The sequence below is a fragment of the Xenopus laevis genome, chromosome 9_10S (genome assembly GCF_017654675.1).
Source record: "Xenopus laevis strain J_2021 chromosome 9_10S, Xenopus_laevis_v10.1, whole genome shotgun sequence".
Lineage (NCBI taxonomy): Eukaryota > Metazoa > Chordata > Amphibia > Anura > Pipidae > Xenopus > Xenopus laevis.
Window position 1 is genome coordinate 116,663,856 of NC_054388.1, and position 13,221 is coordinate 116,677,076.

At 43.0% G+C, this 13,221-nt stretch overlaps 1 long non-coding RNA gene across 1 annotated transcript; it reads right to left on the bottom strand.

Annotated features, from left to right (window-relative positions):
* Window positions 1-9,862: 9,862 nt before the first annotated feature.
* LOC121399083 lies at window positions 9,863-11,020 on the bottom strand. The gene is made up of 4 exons (XR_005964741.1): window positions 10,792-11,020; window positions 10,570-10,703; window positions 10,377-10,500; window positions 9,863-10,279 (listed from the first exon to the last, which is right to left on the bottom strand). It is a non-coding gene; the product is annotated as an uncharacterized LOC121399083 (long non-coding RNA).
* Between the last annotated feature and the right edge of the window lie 2,201 nt (window positions 11,021-13,221).

Sequence of the window (13,221 nt, forward strand, 5' to 3'; positions counted from 1 at the left end):
ACAGAGGAAACTAATGGAGATATTAAAGTGCCGGGATAGTTACATGGATGTAACACACTGAGACTCCATGTGGAGTAATAGGGTAACTCAAGATACAACTCTAGGACTGGATCTCATACAGTGGAATCATCAGGGAGAATAAATCTAATCCTCATTCCCTCTCCAACTGTCATCCCTTCAGTTTGGGCAACTCAGAGACTTGGGGCAGGGCCACCATCAGGGGGACACAGGGGGTACAAGTGTAATGAGCCTAAAGGGGGCCCGGCTGTGCTGTAGTATTTGAAATATCCCACCTTGGCAATGCCTAAAAGGTGCCGTCACTTCGAAAGTCCCAAAGCTGCAAAAAGACCTGAAGTCACGGAGCCAAACGTGAAGTCCTAGACCAGTGATCCCCAACCAGTAGCTCATGAGTAACATGTTGCTCTTCAACCCCTTGGATGTTGCTCTCAGGATCCTCAAAGCAGGAGCTCATTTTTGAGCCCTGTGATTTCTAATGGCAGCCCAACAGGGCCGGAACTAGGGGTAGGCAGAGTAGGCACGTGCCTAGGGCGCAAAGCTGGGAGGGCGCCAGGCACGTACCTCCTCTGTCGCCTACCCCAAATCCGGTTCCCTTCTCTGCCCGACTTTCTCCTCACTTCTTTGCTCTTCTGCGCATGTGCGCGAACTTCAATTCACGCATGCGCATGCGAGCGCAAATTCGCGCATGCGCAAACGAGCGCAAATTCACGCATGCGCCGCGACTGCCGGGCCGGCCTAGGGCGCCTGCCCAGCATGGCCCGGCACTGCAGCCCAACCTGGGGAGAGCTCCTCCCTATTACAATCCTTGTAGGAGCACAGGCTGCTCATGATACAGAACATCACTATCTCACTCTCATACAGAGAACTCAGCAGGGCCGGACTGGGAGAAAACAGCAGCATCAAAGCAGCCCCAATATAAATGTGTGAAATTGGCAGCCAGCCCCCCAAGTTAAAACACCATTTCTAGCCAGGGTCCCCTATTTTCCCTTAAAGGTCTCATACACACCTGTGTTATTTCCTGAGCTCCCCTGTGTTCTGGGTAAAATGGTTGAGCCTCAGGGGAGCTCAGGTACAGACACATGTAATTATTATTTAATGGGGAGTCTTCACAATGACGTATGTAACAAACGCAGGTGGAGCACAACAGCACTTCTTTGTTCTCAGCACATTCAGCATTTGATTTCAATTTGGCGGCTCCCCTTCCCTGGCCCACTTAAAGGCCCAGTAGCACCAATTCTTTTAATACTTATTTCCCCACAAAAATAGTATTTATGATAGTAAAGGCTTACTTCCCCTTAGCAGGGCCGGACTGAGAGAAAAATGTTTTCTTATTTTGAACCACATGAAATCTTCATTTTATAAAAATATACACAAATGTATCTTTCCTTTAGGCCAAGTTGATTTATAAGCCAATCTATTTGCTGGAATTCCCTCTCAGAGACTTGAGGGGAGTCACATGGGACATAACTGTTGCTTTTGAATCTTTGAGTCACTGACTAACTCAGAGTTAGAGAGCTGAAAAGCAGGAAGTAGTGTTCTGGCTATTATGTTACACATCCACTCACTCCAGCCTTTATACATTACATTTTTGCCTAACTAACTATATTAGATACATTGTTTATTTTGTACAGCCTATTTATTTGCCCAGTTTTTATTTTTACACTGAACTGTTCCTTTAAACAGATTCTGTTCAGTCTATAGAAATATTTTATGTAGAGCAGAGGAAGGTGCCACAAGTACCCCCCGCACACATATATGGGGCTTATTTATCAAAGAGTGAAGTTAGAGATCACACAGTCCTCTAGAGTGAAATTCCCCCACTCTCCATTCATTTCTATGGGATTTTGAAAGGCGTATTTATCAAAGGAGGAACTTTCACTTTCACCCATTGATAAATACGCCTTTCAAAATCCCATAGAAATGAATGGAGAGTGTTGGAATTTCACTCTAGAGGACTGTGATGATCTCTAACTTCACTCTTTGATAAATATGCCCCTAAGTGTCTTTGCAATCCCAAATCAGATTCTATTAATAGATAACTTTCATTTCTCTCGATTTTAAATGGTGTGTGTTTCATTTCTTCAATTTCACTTAAATTGCTGCTCACAATTGACCAATGTTTCCTTAAAATACCCAAAATATGGGAAGCCAACATGATCAATTTACTTACTAAGGTCAAACATTTGGTTTTTCCTCCTAATTAATTAATTAATTAATTCCCCCCCATGTAGCGAGTGTTTGTGTCAATTCAGTGATCAATGATTTCCCAGGCAAATTGCTCTAGGGCCCAGTGTGGCCCCTTCCATAATACAAATATATCATCTATAAAGACAACATATACAATGGGCTTTATATTACAACTTACTATATATATATTTTGTTTTTGGTTCAAACTGAGCCATATAAATATTGGCATATATTGGGGCCACACTGGACCCCACTGCCATGACCTTTACAACAAATAAAAATGGACTTGAAATGTCTCATATCCAGGATATTGAATTGAGTACAATAAATAAAGTGATATTTTGCTGCACATTATAGTGAATAATATGTGGATATCAGAGGTTGTAGCTGATGTTACCAGCAGGTGGCGCTGTATATTGCACTATATTATAAGTGTCATTAGGGGAACGTCTGTTTAGTTTGATAAAGGGTCTCTGGCCTCCTCTTTCCATTTCAATGAAGTATTGATAAAATATAAGATCAATGTTCACAAAGCATTTCAGTTTCAGGATTTTGAAATCTCCCACCAACCCCAAAATAAACCCCATTCCATAAGGGATCTGGTGACGTCTCATTCCACGTCAGGAATCTTTAAACTCCCTAAATGTTGCTTTGTACAATGATTTAACAACAAGTCCAGTTCCTTGGCATCAGTTTGTTTCATGAAGGGGTTAATTGGGGTTAAGTGGTTTGAAAAACGGCTCGTTTCCTATGAAATCCAAAGGCTCATTCATCTATTTATGACAAAGAGACGTCACTTTATGGCCAGGCCAATGTCTCAGTTATAGAAATATCACAAGTCTGTAGGTGTCGTTCCACTCAAATATCTAATATGACCTTTTGGATTTTTTAGTTTCATCCTCCTCGATGTTTCATTAAAGATCCATTAATATTCATTATCTCTCTTCTATCTACATTAACCCTCTACATGGACCAGACTTGTGTATTGAACTTACAGACAATTATTAGCCTTTGCTCCTATTAATAACAGGGATCAGCTCATGCCTTTAATTGACTGGGATCCCTCGGAATAGAACAAAGCTATTAATGGCTCTAATTAGTGCTTCATAATATATTGAAGATTAATGGACTAATTCAGAGTACAGGTATAGGACCTGTTATCCAGAATGCTCGTGACCTGGGGTTTTCCAGATAACGGATCTTTCCTTAATTTAGATCTTCATACCTTAAGTCTACTAGAAAATTATATAAACATGAAATAAAGCCAATAGGCTGGTTTTGCTTCCAATAAGGATTTATTAAATCTTAGTTGGGATCAAGTACAAGCGACTGTTTTATTCTTACACAGATCAGTTTTAAACATTTTTTTTGGATTATTTGATTATAATGAAGTCTATGGGAAATGACCTTTCTGGATAATGGGTTTCCGTGTAACGGAGCCCATCCCTGTATTTTAAAATGTTTTCATTATTTGTCTTTAAATCCCTCTGTTACAAACTTCTGATTTATTTGTCCCACAGAGAAAGAGAAAATTGTGTGTTTTCTCTAATAAATACATTTCGGATGTCAGTCAACATTTTGGACAATTCAGCTAAATATGAGTCTCACCAGAATCTCCAGCTACAACATTTGTCTGGGGAAATTCTATGATTTATTCAGTGGTTTCATTTAATAAAAAGACTTTCTTGTACCTGGTGAGACGGAACAGACAGATTTTTGTAGGAAATGTGAAATCTCAAGTAGATCCCCAATATCTCAGCTCTGAGTTCAAAATACTTTAACCGAAACGAAATTCTCTTTTCCTCTCGTCACTTTGTCCCATTCTCGACTGTGGCTTCTGTCTGTCTCTTGTTGAGAGTTCTATAGACAGTCCTAGGCTAGAAGAAAAGATACATATTAAATGTAACAATGTCGGCTTATTATAAATCACCAATTGTTTTCATATTCCTCATATTTCTTGTTTCCATTGCCCTTTAGTACAATTAGAAATCTTGTGACAGGTGGGGGAAGGGTATTATACTGGTCAAGACTGGACACGTAATCCCCAAGGTCCTATTGGAGATAAATGCCCAAATACAACACTAAATAGAAGGTAGATTGCAAAAACCAATATATTTAAAAATACAATTTATTATACAATCACTAAAACACAATATATCATTTATGAATAAATAGTAGTAAAATCAGTAATAAATACAATCCAGGTGGGCAATCACTTTTCCTGTAGGGAAACAATTCAATTAACTAATCCCTGGTTTTAATTAATTGAAAAAAGCAGAAAGGAGGAACCTGTGATATAGTTTGTGGTTTGGAACCTATAGTGGGGTCTGACTAGGTCAGTGGATAGAAATTTATAGAAACCGGAAGAAAAAAAGATACCCCGTATATTCCCTAATTGAGGTTTAGATGTAAACTTCAATTAATATTTTCAGATAGACCAATTCATTAAATCATAATCATTTCCCTAATGTCATTACATAAGTATCCACCACATTTAATTAATATAATTATTCTAAAAAGACGTATTAATATTCCTTATTAAATATTGGTGAATAAAGTGCTTAGCGCCTTATAAGTAATATTTGATTATTAATAGATTCAAATCTAGAAGAAATTAATAACTGACAGGAATTAATTGAATGATAAAAAGACCAAATAGTGCAAAGTTAAATAGAAAAAACTTGATCTACCCCCACAAGTTCATATAAAGTTGAAAAAATGCAATTTGCTTCTTAAGTTGATTCAATTCAAATGACCTAGACCTAATCAATTAAAGCAATTAATAAACTACAAAAATGAATTGCGAATCACACTTAGGGGCCGATTCATCAAGGGTCGAATATCGAATTTTAAAAACTTCGATATTCGACCATCGAATTGGCATGCTACGATAATCGAAGGCTGTCTTCGATCGAAGGAAAACATCGTTCGTTCGATCGATCGATTCCATGCTACGATGTGAAGGTTTGCGCGTATCGAATAGTCGAAGATGATCGAAGGTAGCCTTTGCCCCACTTCTATTCGAATCGATCGATTCGAAGTTTTTATGCCCCACTTCCTTTCTGTCATTTTTTTCAAACAGGAAGTCCTCTGGAGGCCATTTTAGGTGCATTGGCGCCCTTAATGCGCACTTGCTATTTGGATGAGCCAGGTGGAGGAGGTTGCCAAACAGCTGCTCGAAAAATGCGAAGAAGGAGTAAGGAGGAGGAAGGAGAATGTGGTTCCAGCCCTGAAGAGAGCCCAGGGTGGCTGCATCCCACACTACGTGGGATGTAAGTCACCAGAGGAGGGGGAGAGAGGGGGACAGGGGCTGGAGTGTTAGAGGGAGGGGTTCCTGGGCTGAGGTGGAGGAGGAGAGCCTGTCAGGGTCCCATAGAGGGGGAGGGGAGAGGTCTGGAAGTGCCAGGACAATGAGCTCCCCCAGCTCACGCCATGTGTCCCCCCCAACATCGGGGACACGTGGCAGTTCCCGCACCCCAGGCAGGGGAAGTAGGGCTTCCCCCAGGGCACGCCACGTGTCCCCCCCAACATCGGGGACACGTGGTCGGTCCCGCACCCCAGGCAGGGGAAGTAGGGCTTCCCCCAGGGCACGCCACGTGTCCCCCCCAACATCGGGGACACGTGGTCGGTCCCGCACCCCAGCCAGGGGAAGTAGGGCTTCCCCCAGGGCACGCCACGTGTCCCCCCCAACATCGGGGACACGTGGTCGGTCCCGCACCCCAGCCAGGGGAAGTAGGGCTTCCCCCAGGGCACGCCACGTGTCCCCCCCAACATCGGGGACACGTGGTCGGTCCCGCACCCCAGCCAGGGGAAGTAGGGCTTCCCCCAGGGCACTCCACGTGTCCCCCCCAACATCGGGGACACGTGGCAGTTCCTACACCCCAGGCAGGGGAAGTAGGGCTTCCCCCAGGGCACGCCACATGTCCCCCCAACATCGGGGACACGTGGTTGGTCCCGCACCTCAGCCAGGGGAAGTAGGGCCTCCCCCAGGGCACGCCACGTTTCTCCCCCAACATCGGAGACACGTGGCAGGTCCGGCACCTCAGCCAGGGCTGGAACTACAGAGCTGACCGCCAGGAGGAGGCAAGAGGAGGAGGAAGAGACACCGGCCTCACAGAGGAGGCCAGAGGAGGAGGAGGAGGACGACGGAGATGAGGGCCCCAGTGGGCGAATGGGGCGAAGATTTACCAGTGAAGAAAATGCAGCACTGTTTGATGAAGTGATCGTGCAATGGGATGTGTTATTTGGATGTCGATCCCATTGCATCAATGCTGCCAGACGCAAAAAAATCTGGCAGCTGGTAACGGACAAAGTCAACGCTGTAGGCACTGTACACAGAGATCACAACACTGTGTACAAGCGCTTCAGTGACCTGAAGCGTTGGATGCGGGCGAAGTTTGCTGCCAGGAGAGCAAAGGCCCAGAAGACCGGCGGTGGCCATTTACCATCTTTGAGGCTCCAGCCTTATGAACGCCGGCTTCTGGCCATTATGGGCAGAGAGGTCTGTGAAGGTTTGGAGGGGTCACATGACACAGACTGGAGAAGTAAGTACATTTTAATACACAACATTCTTACTGCTTTTATCCACATTCTTATCATTTGCCTAAATAACTAATTTCCCCTTTATCATTTAGCTTCTTTCCTTAAATATTGCTCCTGTTTGTCATTAGAGGATTTTATGTCTCCAGGATTCTTGTTTGTTTTTGTAGTAGATACTTACGTGCAGCTGTAACATTGCCAAAAAGGCAAACGTTTATTAACCATTTCCCTACTAGAACAGAAATGTTTCTAAAGTGGATTAAAAGGGTTGTTGAGCTTGAAGTTAACTTTTGAACTATGTTATGTTATCATTTTAGACAGTCATATCATTCTATTCCAGTCTCTGATTTCTAGGAATGTATGGTTGCTATGGTAATTTACATCCTAGCAACCACATTTTCAAAATTGTCTACTGTAGAGCTTATATAAAAAAAAACACAATATTGGGTACCAGAGGAAAACATTACTTTAAGGTTAACAAACCCTTTAACTTCAGTGTGTAAAAGTGTGAAGCAACATATGTAGAGCCTACAGCAGCTGTATTGTCACTTATTACATTCTGTGCTTCTCACATCATTGCAAACAGGGCCTTTGTGTCATGTATTTAACTTTTCAACCTTAGCATCTCCCTTGCGGTGCCTGATAGACTCTACATGGACTTTAAACATATCGTTTCCTCGCCCATTACATTTGAGTTATTATTTTAAAGGCTAACTTAAATATTTCAGAAACATGTTGTAGGTTTGTCTATCAGCCTAATAAACAAGTACAATTGTAGTAGCTTATGACTGACAAATTTATTTTGCACATTTCTTAACAATTGCAGCACCACCGCGGACAGCGCCACAACCCACGGACAGTGACCAGGACCTTGATCCTCAGCAGCCCCAGGAAGAGGGTGAGGCTGCAGATAGTCCTAGAGCCCCACAAGCTCAAGGTACAGACATGTTTGTGTTTGTGGCCAATGTAGTTGCTTCCTCAAATTGTTTGCAACATTACTAATGTCCAATTTCACATTACAGAACATCGAGCTCCCCGGCGTGCCCAGTCGCCAGCCGTGCTACCTGTGGTGCCCCCCAGACGTAAGAGCCCTTCCTTTATTTGTCTGTGTCTGTGTCCCAAAGATGCAAAGCACATTTACTGAGTCCCTCATGCAGCCTACTTTATGTGCCTCTTCAGTGTTAATGAAAAGCAGTAGGTTGTTAAAGACAGATTTTGGATAGAATATACATTTTGGCCATTTCCTTATGCGACCAAAGTGTCAATTATATCAGATTCTTCTGCTGCTCTGGCTCTGCATCTCTCCCTTCCTCTTCCTGTGCCCCCCCCATTCTGACTGTCAGCCTGAAATCACCATACAGCGCTACTACTATTTCACTCTCTCTCAGCCCCACTTTAAAATCCTACTGATGTCTTTGTGACTGCCCTTTACTATTGGCTCTGCTCAGCCTACATTCTCACCTGTTGACTCGACACTTTTCTTTTTCCTTTTACATGGTCCATCTTGCTCCCCCTCACTCCAAGCCACCCACCGTCTCAAGATTTACTCTGGCTCCTCATGCCTCATAGTAGTTTTCTCCCTCCATGCTGTCTCTCCGGTCTCCCTTTCCACTTGCAGGTTCCCTCTCTGTTCTTGCTCCCACCTCCTATACCACCCCTCTGTCAAGTTTCACTCCCCTCTCCCAGGTTCAATCACCACTCTCATTGTGTGTCTCATACTATGTCCTTAACTTGCAGCTGATGACAAACAAGGCAAACAAAAAACACATATATTTTGACTAGATACACATTAATGTTCCATTTCAAATCCAGTATTGGAATGATTTAGCCCCCCCCCACACCCAAACATGGAAACACCCAACACCAATTTATCTTCTAAGCTTATCTTTGTGAGCTTCCTTTCCCACCTTTGTTTTTTTGTTATGGGTTATGCACATGTCCAATAAATTTAGCGATGTTTATATTTGTTTTTTGTTGTAGGTGATGCTGCTGAAGCAGGTGCTGCAGCTCCTGCTGCACCAATTGGGGGACCACCACAGGAGCAACCACAGCGACTGGGTGAGAGACGTGGGCAGTATGTGGGGCTTATGCAAATTCTCATCCAACAGCAACGCCGCCACAGTCTCTGGATGTGAAGATGGTTTGCTCACATGCATGCTGCCTTCTGTGATGGTATGCAGAGCATGGAGCAAACCCTCCAGAGCATGGAGCAAACCCTCCAAAGAAGCATCCAGGACCTGGTGGTGGCTATTCGAGAAATGGCTCAACAACCACGGGGTTCTGCTGAGGGTCCAGTCCCTGGTCCTGCTGCTGCTCCCCCTCCACCCCCTGCATCTCCTCAGCAGTGCAGAGGAAGGGGGCGTGGAAGGGGACAAGGTCCTGTCCGAGGGGATAATCGCAAACGTCCCTAGCTCCAGTCTGTGTCACTTCTCAAACTGACACTGGCCTCTTTGCCCATTTTATCCTGGCAAAGAACTTCGCCCAATTCACGCTTCAGGTGTGACTTTGTCCGTTACCCAGCAATGGGACTGACATCCAAACAACACATCCCATTGTTTAGACCATGCTGCATTCTCTTCACTGAGGGGTGCCATTTTAAGATCTATTGGCACCCTTTCCAATAACATCTGGAAAAGCACTTACAAACATCAAAGTGCATTTGCTCTAACATATTTCTATAGTAATGCTGCAGTGTTTCCCAAAACATTCACTTGGCCCCAAAATGTTACATGTAAGGCTCAAAGAATTGAAATACTACTCTTTTGCTTGTGTATTTTTCACTAATTACTTCAAACATAACATATGTTAACATATGCTACCTCTGGCCTACTTTGGCTACCCAGCACTCCTAATAGGTGCCAACGCCTACTACCTCCTCCTCCTCCACCTGTGCTCATTCAATAGCAAGTCCTAGGTGTATGATATGCCTTATAGGCACAAATGGTTGTTACTTTGCACTATGAAGCATTGTTGGGTGTCCAACACTCTACCTGGCCAGCACTAATCTCATATTGTTGATTTTCAACTGGCCAAATTGTCATATATTGACAAGTGTCATTTGTACATCATATTGATTGTTATATTATTGTTTTTGACACAAGCTTATCAGGGCCAAATTTTTGGATACTGTTTAATGTAAAGTTGGCCATGATGAATCCTGGGGTGCATTATCAATGTCATGCAAGAAATGCTTTGTAAAACCTTTGTAAAGCTTTTGCCCTTTAGTGGTCTATAGGGGCTGCTATATTTTGAAATACATGTTGAGACCAAATTCCTCCTGTGGCTTCCAGCTAAGGTACATATTTAATGGTTTTAAATAACTATTGTGTGTTCCAAAAACAAAGAAACAAACTTTCTACTGATATATATTGTCTTTTTATTGTTGTTCAACGGTTTTGGATTTTGACCAAGATTGTGTCAGTAAAGCCACTAAAACATTACTGGGTGTGTTTGTTTTTCTTTTTTGACAAGGCGCTTGTCCAAAATAGTAACATGGGTAATGTCATTTCAAACAAGAAAACAGAAGAAGCCATACCTGTGGATCAAACAAGAAAAATGCATTAACACAAATCCAAACAAATTTAAGTAGCCACACAAAAGCCGGTCATTGCTAAACAAACACTGCCACTTACTGATATGTTATTGAAAGGTGACTCCACCCAGGTTCAAATGAGCCAAACAGCTTTCAGTTCATCACATCTGTCGGTTGTGTTGAGTCCAATTTAGTGGGTCAGGAAAAGTTTGCACATGGAGAGGCTGCAAAGTCACATCAATAATAAGTTGTTAGCAATATATTTTTAAATTCCCTGAGTAATTCCTAAATACCTGAATAACGGAGTTTGAGGCGTGGCCAGTCAGTCAGTGTCCATGTCTGTATCCTCTGTGGGCAAGTACCAAGATAATAAAGTAGAGTACGACACACATGAACCACAACCATAACACAGTAGGAGGCCAGAAAGCTGAAATGACAAGTAGAGATAATGGTTTCTCTTGAATATGTGTATAGACATGGAAATTTGTTTCTCATCTCATCATTTTTCTGCTTACAGCATAAGATGTTACAGGAAAGCCTTCACTGCTAGGGGCACACCAGCACATCACCATCAGCAGGCTGTTCATTTGGAAGAAAAGTATAAAAAATTGTTTACTTTCCAGATATCCATTCCAAACAATTTCATTTCCCAACAATCATATAAGGCCTAATAATCGAGATTGGTTATAAAGACCTGACATATAACACTCATGACAAGGCAAACATATTAAGGCCAAACAACTGACCTAGGAATTAATGGATTTCAGCCATTATTGAGTTGATCTAGAGAATGACATTACTAAACCTCATTACAGGGGAGCGCAGGAGTAGACGCATGCAGTTGTTTTCAATGGGGCTGTACAGATTGAGACGCAACATGCTACATTTTTGTTGTGTTTGTGGAGTACAGTCCCATTTCAAACAACTGAATGCGTCTACTCCTGTGCTCCGCTGCGGCTAAACACAAAAACAGAACGCAGGGGAGCGCAGCTTCAAATGCTCGTGTGAAAGAGGCCTAAAGGTTAAGCAAATGACCAGATTTACATTGGAAAAACATGGTTTGAAAGGTAACTGACAAGATTGCAAACAATCACAAAAAAAGCACCTCGGAATAGGGCCCAAAAAAATATGTACCACTATTTGGCCCTTGAGAAGTCTTAACTAGTACAAATTAACTATTTTTGTGTGGTTTGTTCAACTTACAACTAAAAGTGGCCACGGATGAGCCTTTCACGCACTCTTGTCCCCTCTGGTTGGTTGTCCCTCTGTCTGCCAACATACCCCTCAATCTCAGGTTCCAGGTGATCATCAATGTCTGCAGGTAATCCATGCTCCCTTGCCACATTATACAGCTTGGCACAGACAGTGATGATTTGTGAAACCTTCTGGGGGGAATAAAGCAGAGCTCCCCCAGTGACTGAGAGGCATCGGAAGCGAGATTTGAGCACCCCAAAGAGGCGCTCAATGATATTACGTGTCTTCCGATGGGCACGATTGTACCTACGTTGGGCAGGTGTTTGGGCAAACCTCACAGGGGTCATCAACCAAGGCAGAAGTCCATATCCTGCGTCTCCTAAAAATGTAAACCAAAATATATTATAGTAATTGATTCCAGTTGTGTTGACTATTCCAATGGTGTAGTTATGTCCATTGTGTAGTAGTACAATCTTTACAAACAGATCTACACACAAATTCTTTGCTGTTGGGGTACTTACTCTACCCCTTTTGTTAGCCAAACAACATTGCTGGCACAATAAAAGAGGGAATTCCCCTCCCCCCAAATGTCAAAAATTGTGTGTGTGCAGATCCATTAAGAAATCATCCACTTAACACATCACACCTGTAAACTGAATCAGGTGGCAAGAATTAAAAGCCCTAACAAAGTGAGCTGATTGAACTAAACTACAGGTCCCAAGATGCATAGTGCATCTATTGTAGCCAGACTGAAAATAGGGCAACATTTCTTGAAAATACATACATATCACCTTTAAAATAATATTTGAAGTGTCTTTGTATGAAATTGAAAATAGAACTTACCCACAAGCCAGCCGTCCGGCATTTCTCGTCGGGTGAAGAGGTGATGGAGATCTGACTGACGGAGGATAGTGGCATCATGGACACTTCCAGGAAAGCCACATCTCACACTCATGATGCGCATGTTGGAATCACACACCACCTGCACATTGATGGAATGGGAGCGCTTACGATTTCGGTAGCGCTCCTGCTGATGGCGAGGTGGTGTGAGCGCAACATGAGTGCAATCAATGGCTCCTAGGCAATTTGGAAATTGGCCAATTAGGAAAAAATCCTGTTTTAATCGTATCCACTCTGCCTGAGTTGAGGGGAAGGAAATGAGCCTTCGCGAGTGCTGCAGTAGTGCCCTGAGCACTTGTGTTAGTATCCTGCTAAAGGTGGACTGGCTCATGCCAATGAGGCGTGAAGAAACCTGCTGGAAACTGCCAGTGCCCAGGAAATGCAAAACTGCAAGCAGCTTGTACTGCCTGAGACCGTGCCATCACAGGTTCAATGGCCTCACTGATGAGACCATAAACCTGCACTATGGCGGCACGACTCAGACGGAACATCCTCACAACCTCATCATCAGACAGCTCATCCAAACAAAGTACAGGTCTCCTGAAGTGACGAGGCTGCCTGATCCTAGCAGGGACAAGGTGTTCCTGCTCCTCATCCTGCTCTTCTGCCTCCAAAATGGTGGCTACCAAAAATTCAATTTTTTTAAATTTCTTAGTCAAATGGCATCTGGTGGGGGGGTTTTTATAAGTAAGCCAGTGTTTCCCAGCATTCCATGCAGCTTGGAAACATTTAACCATTTAGTGAAGCGTAAGGATAGATAGGGCCAATTAATATTTGAATTGATGTTGTAAAAAAATAGAAATCAAAAATTATGTTTTAAGCCATTGATACTTGAAAATCTTAGCTTATAT